General features: G+C 44.5%; 1 pseudogene across 1 annotated transcript; it reads right to left on the bottom strand.

Annotated features, from left to right (window-relative positions):
• Window positions 1-3,528: 3,528 nt before the first annotated feature.
• LOC116072950 lies at window positions 3,529-3,873 on the bottom strand (annotated as a pseudogene). The gene has a single exon (XR_004111600.1). The product of XR_004111600.1 is annotated as a 60S ribosomal protein L39 pseudogene (transcript).
• Between the last annotated feature and the right edge of the window lie 3,112 nt (window positions 3,874-6,985).

The following is a 6,985-nucleotide window of genomic DNA, read 5'->3' as shown; positions in this document are numbered from 1 at the left end:
CCCCCTTTCGATGACCTTCCTTAGTCTCCCGATTCCTTGACCTTGTCTGGTTGGCATTGCTCTGTCAGTGCCTGACAAACTGAATATAGTTTGCTGATCAATCAGTGTAATATGAAGGTGACTTTGATAAGCCAATGTTTCTATCTGTGTGTTCATTTTCTTTCATTCCAAATGCTTAGCAATAAAATGTCCTTCCCTTGAAATTCGTTGAAAGAGCAAGGTGAATGTGTGATGGTTGGAGATCTTCACCTTTGTATTTCCACCTCATTCCCAGTAGCTGACCGTCTGTTAGCTCCATGTTGCCTGTCGGTCATCAACCCTTAGAAAGCTAGACTCACACAAATCACATTATTAATAAGTTGAAAGCTAAAATGTGTGCCCTAGGTGTACATGGGAAGATAAGGTGACTTATTATTTGCTAATCAATTAGTTTTAGCAGATGCACTTTGATCTGCAAAGGACAACTCAACAAGGGGCATGGGACTGTGCTTCAGGGTGAAATAAACAGGCCATGGTTAGGTAACTGCCCTAAATTTGATGGGTGACCTGAAGAGTTCAGGGTCCCAGCCTCTTGGGGCAGATGGCACAGTTTGCTAAAAATGGAAATCTGAAGAGAATTCTGACAGGCCAGGGTGCTAACAGGGAAGGGCTTGGTTTCCCATTAACCCACCCAGAGTGTTTTCCCATCAAGTCTTACCAGATTGCAAGCTCTCACTGTTCCTCTCCTTTCATTCGAAAAGTTGGAGGCTATATCAAAACTCAAAGGGCTCCAGCCTGCTTTGTCCTAGAACAGACTGTCCTGGTCAAATCAGTGCTGAGATTCCAGAATAAAGGCCGTCTTCCCAAGGATAGATGATTCAAAAGGGCAGGGAGGACCCAGCTCAGGAATGCTACTGCAGCAGAGGTGCACAACAGAGCCACAGCTGAGCTTCAAGGTCACGGGCTGCCGCGCCTGCGCTGAAGGGCCCTTCCCTGTCTCTCTCCTCCCAAACTGTGTAATCCATCCTTAGCTCTGGGCTTCCGTCTAGTTGTGAAAATGTCAAGGTGGTTTTGTTTTGGGTCTTTGATGTTGTTTTGCCTTTTTTGTTTGTTTGTTTGTTTTTGAGACAAGGTTGCACTTTGTCATCCAGGCTGGCCTTTGAACTCATGGCAATTCTCCTGCCTTAGCCACCTCATCAGCACTGAGATGAGAGACAGTTGGGAGTCACCACCATGAGTTGCAAAGGCAGACTTATTGAGATATAATTTATTGGGCTGGAGAGATGGCTTAGTGGAGTAACAGGGCTTGCTCTGCAAACATAAGGACCAGAGGGCCCAATACCCATGCATAAAGCAGGGTCTTTTGGCCACTCAGGTGCTATGAGGGTCAGAGGCAAGAGGACTGCTGGTGTTTGCTGGTCCGCAGCCTAGATTCAGGTTCAGTGTGATACCCTCTCTTTAAAGAATAAGGCAGAAAAATATAGAACAGGACAGCCAATATCCTCCTTGGTTTCTGTGAGCATGCATGCACGCACACAGGTTTATAAACCACACATATGATTCACATAGTGTAAACCAAGCCATCTCTCTAGCCCTCTTGTTTTTTGAGACAAGGTCTTACTACGTATTCCAAGCTTGCCAGAGATTTACTATGTAACCCAGATTGACCTCACATTTACTTTGTAGCCCAGGTTGGTTTCAAACTCATGGCATTCTTTCTATTTAGGTTTCCTGGGTGCTAAGATTATAGGTCTGTGCCACTTAGGCCTGGCAATACTCTTCATTTTTGAAAATGTGTGTGTGTGTGTGTGTGTGTGTGTGTGTATGTAGGCTGCACCTTCACCAGTGGCCTTCCATGGCCTCTTACAGTGCCAAGCCTCAGCTGCTCTCCATGACTCCTTCGTGCTGTCAAAACCAGTACTACCTGGGCAACTCTTAGACATTACCAAGTCCAGCTGCAGCACAAGGTACAACCTTAGCTATCTCTGGAACACAGCTTCTTTGTGCTCTCAGAAAACACTTCCCAGAAGATTTCACCACAGTGACGCTGGTCTCTTCTCAATCACCACTAATTTCTTAGCTCCAGCTAACCAGCATCAATTGTCTCAGTAGTCCCTTCTATTTTCCCCTCTAAAGCCAGAGCCACATGGCTGAAGCTACAGTGTTCTTCTGCTTTCTGGGGCTGGAACATGACTCCTCTTATTACCAGCTTTCTGTATTCTGACTGCCTCTCGGCATAAGCTTGGCTTTCCTGGAACTTGCTCTGTAGATTGACCTTGAACTCAGAGACCTGTAGAGCTCTGTCTCTTGTAATGCTGGGATTAAAGGTATGTACCGCCGTGCCTAGATTTAAGCTTTTCTTCATCTTGAACCTATTTTGTCCCAGGCTGGCCTTGATCTCAGAGATCTGTTTGGCTTGTCTCCTGGGATTAAAGGTGTGTACCACCATGTCTGGATCTAAATTTAGCTGGGTAAGATTTTGCCCCCAAATGCCTTAATCTGTTATCTCTTAGAACATAGGATTCAGCTCCATTTCACTTCCTGGTGTCCCTTTAATACTTGAACTATATATTTTATATTTTTCCTTTCTTAGCTTGCTACACTTGTTCAAAACACTCTTCATGAGACTTAACTAGAGAACAAAGTCTATGATGGGCTCTTTTGAGACTTCCTTTGTCAATGCAATTAATAGAAATCTTGGGCTGGTGAGAAGGCTCAGTGGGTAAGAGAACTGACTACTCTTCCGAAGGTCCTAAGTTCAAATCCCAGCAACCACATGGTGGCTCACAACCATCCGTGATGAGATCTGACACCCTCTTCTGGTGCATCTGAAGACAGCTACAGTGTATTACATCGGAGAGAGCAGGGCTAGAGCGAGCGGGGCCAGAGCAAGGAGAGGTCCTGAATTCAATTCCCAGCAGCCACGCGATGGCTCACAGCTACAGCGTACTCATACACATAAAATAAGGAAATAAATCTTAAAAAAAAAAAATCTTTTTACCTTAGACTCAGGTAGACTCTTCAGACAAGGGCAAAAAGCAGCCTTATTCGTCTCAAAAATACCACAAAAACACTCTCTAGACAACTTTCTGAAATTCTTCTCTACTGAAACCTCTTGGACTAGGTCAGCACAATTCAAATCACTCACAGCAACAAAGTCTTCCATATTCCTTCTAGGATAGCCCTTTAAAGCCCCACTTAAAGCATTCCAGTGCAAATCCAATGTCCCCAAATCCACATTTTTCCAAACAAAAGCATGGTTGGGCCTATCACAGCAATACCCCAATCCCTGGTACCAACTTCTGTCTTAGGGTTTTACTGCTGTGAACACACACCATGACCAAGGCAACTCTTATAATGACAACATTTAATTGGAGCTGGCTTACAGGTTCAGAGGTTCAGTCCATTATCATCAAGGCAGGAGCATGGCAGCATCCAGGCAGGCATGGTGAGCTGAGAGTTCTACATCTTCATCTGAAAGCTGCTAGCAAAATACTGATTTCCAGGCAGCTAGGATGAGAGTCTTTTTGTTTGTTTGTTTGATTGTTTAAAGGTTCTAAATTTTATTACTGGGCAAACAGCCTAATTTAGACATGAGCAAGCCTTCAGGTTAAAAATGTTGAATTCCATCTGGTAGAACTGATTGATGACCATGGTTCAGTATAAACCTTCAGCCTTGCCATTGTGTGAATCCTTACAGATGCAGCTTCATTCTCTGTCTTCTCTTAGAGCTGTACCTGATTTTGTTACCAGTCTTCATCCAGATCCACTGAGGAACAGGATGATTTCGCTTTTGTTTCTTGGCCAGGAATCGCTTGATTCTGAAAGTCTTTAGAGAAGACATGGCGAGAAGCCGAATCAGATGTAGTGCACACAATGGCGGGGGAAAGGAGAGGAGGAGATGAATCGTATAGCCCACAGTGACACACCTACTCCAACAGGGCCACACTTACTAATAGTGCCACTCCCTGGGCAAAGCATATACAGACCATCACAATAATAATAATAATAATCTCCTTCCTTCTCCTCCTCTTCCTCCTCCTCTCTTCTTCTTCTTCTTCTTCTTCTTCTTCTTCTTCTTCTTCTTCTTCTTCTTCTTCTTCTTCTTCTTCTTCTTCTCACAAGCAACAGTAGGGAAAATCTTACAGCAGACAATCAACTTAAAGAAAAACTTTATTGGGGTGAGGAAACACACATACACATACATGAGAGAGACAGAGACAGAGAGACAGACAGACAGGCAGGCAGGCAGGCAGGCAGGCAGGCAGACAGACAGACAGACAGACAGACAGACAGACAGACACACACACACACACACACACACACACACAGATCCCCTGTAAAGCAGAGGAGGAAACTCAGGAACCCCAAGTACAGTCGTCTTAAGGGTCTTCGGAGAATCTTCTTCCCCTAATTAGGTGTTAGTTACTTTGAACAAAGCATAACCTGGTCTAGCCTTGCACATGGTACACTGGTCCTCATGGAGGGACAGGGAAGAAGGCCAGTAGCTGCAGAATAAGTGACCAGACTTTGTCCCATGTTGCCAAGGCCTTGTTTCAGGCCAGGAGGGTAAGGGAGAAGTTGGAAGTGTGCCACCATGTAATTTTCCATCTTTGTCATCTAACTGGCTCTCCTAGCTATCTGCCTACCAGGGATCCTGGTCCCTCATTATAGAAGTCAGACACATGGTGGACAAACAGCCTCATGGGAAATAGGGGAACTTTAGAGAAAGAGTGAAGCCCAGAGTGTTAGGGAAAGCATGCTGGGACCACCTGGAGTTGAGGTTGTGAGCCTCCGTGTGATTGCTAGGAATTAAACTTACTAGCAAATGCTCCTAACTACTGAGACATCTGTCCAGTCCCTTCAACATATTTTCATTAGTTTTTTTTTTTTGTTTGTTTGTTTGGAAATTTTAGTCAGTGTATTTTGATCATGTTCACTCCCCTTAACTTCTCTCAGATCCACCACCACCATTTTTCTGCATTTTTAAAGTGAGTTTAGTGGCCTGAGGGCATTTAGATCTAGGAATGAGGAAATTGGTAGAAACTCAAGATCACTTCATTTGGGTCTAAGTAAGCAACAATGCTATTTTCTGTCCTTAATCTCTTTTGGAAAGTTGGTATTGACTCCGTGAACAATTTGGGCTTCATCTGTGGAACCTTTCTCAGAAAACCAACCAACCAGCCAACCAAATAAACAAAACTAACAAAAAACTAAAACAGCAACTCACTACCACCACCAAAAACCAAATCAAATTTCCAGCTCTTTCCTTGTCCAGGCCATCTTCTTTAGCCAAGTTATGACCTCGGTATGACTTCATTAAAGAGCAAATGGACTAGAGAGTTGAGACTTATTGCACTAAAGTAACGGGGGCTCAGAAGGCATCTCCAGCCACCCTGGTGCAGTCCAGGGGACTCTCTAACAATTGCCTGTTGTACACAGGACCTTCCAGCAGATGGCAGTATTAAACCAGAATTGAAAGATGATTATAAGGGCTAGGGTGTACCTGAGAAGCAGAGCCCTCACCTGCCATGGACCAGGCCAGAACGCTCCTCCCCACCCACATAAAATGAAACAAGTAGATGAAACAAAATGCCATTTTATTTCTCTGATATTTCTACTTGTGGCAAATAGTTTTTCATTCTTTGATGTCATGTAAGTTCCTTTTCCAGGGGAGAAGAGAATGGTAAGTTTCACATGCTTTCTCTCATATGCTGAATCTAGATTTATACACAAGCACACACACATCCACACACACATGACAGGCACACTCTCACGCATACGTATGCACATATGACACATGCATGTATGCATGCACACATTCACACTCACCCTTAAACACACACACACACACACACACACACACACACACACACACACACACACGACAATTTTGGAGAAAGAAGGAAGCCAAAGGGATGCAGATAGTGAGTCAACTCACTAAGAGCAAAGTACAGGACATATGCGCACAATGACGCCACGACAATGACGCCACGATGTATACAACGTCATGATGTGCATAATGATGGTGTGCATAATGATGTCATGGTGTACACAATGATATCGTGATGATAATCGTACATTTTTTAAAAGATGTATTTTTTTTATTTATTTTATGTATATGAGTACACCACCATTGCTCTCTTCAGACACACCAGAAGAGGGCATCAGATCCCATTACAGATGGCTGTGAGCCAGCATGTGGTTGCTGGGAATTGAACTCAGAACCTCTGGAGAATAGTTGGTGCTCTAAACCGCTGAGCCATCTCTCCAGCCTGAAACCCATATATTTTTGCTTTGCTTTTTTTGGAAAATGTCACTAAAGCCAGGCACAGCGTCACAGCACTGGGGAGGCAGAAGAATTGTGAGTTCGATGCCACCCTGGGATAAATAGCAAAACCTTATCTAAAAAGTGAAATAAAACAAAACCCTCACTAATGCAAGAGAAACGAGATGGATTCTTAACGTCATAGCTCAAGTCAAGCTTCCTGAGGATTGTAATCTCTAATATAATGCTTTTTGTTTGTTTGTTTGTTTGTTTTTTGCTTTTCGAGACAGGGTTTCTCTGTATAGCCTTGGCTGTCCTGGAACTCACAGGCTGAGAGCTTGAACTCAGAAATCTGCCTGCTTCTGCCTCCCAAGTGCTGGGATTAAAGGTGTGCGCCACCACTGCCCGGCCCAACATAATGCTTTTGACTGCAGGCCTTGTCACCATGTTTGAAACTCCTGCCTCCTGAGAGTGCAGAGGAGGAAGGGAGTGAGCGGGTTAAAGGACAGGGAAGAAAAAGGAGACAGGGATCCAGGTAATGTAGCTTGTGCACACACAGAGGCTGTGCGAGCCGAGAGGAGGGTGCCGGATGCCAGAGGCTGAGGCACAGATCCGAGTTTTAAGGTACTCTTCCTGAGTTGCTTCACTGGATCCGAACTTGACCACCATCTTATCACAGAGACCACCCCAAGAGGCCACCTTGCTCACAACCAAAACAGTCCCTGTCAGCCTCTACCC

Source organism: Mastomys coucha, unplaced genomic scaffold (genome assembly GCF_008632895.1).
Source record: "Mastomys coucha isolate ucsf_1 unplaced genomic scaffold, UCSF_Mcou_1 pScaffold23, whole genome shotgun sequence".
Lineage (NCBI taxonomy): Eukaryota > Metazoa > Chordata > Mammalia > Rodentia > Muridae > Mastomys > Mastomys coucha.
Note: the sequence above shows the minus strand (reverse complement) of the source record. Positions and strands in the feature narration are given on the sequence as shown.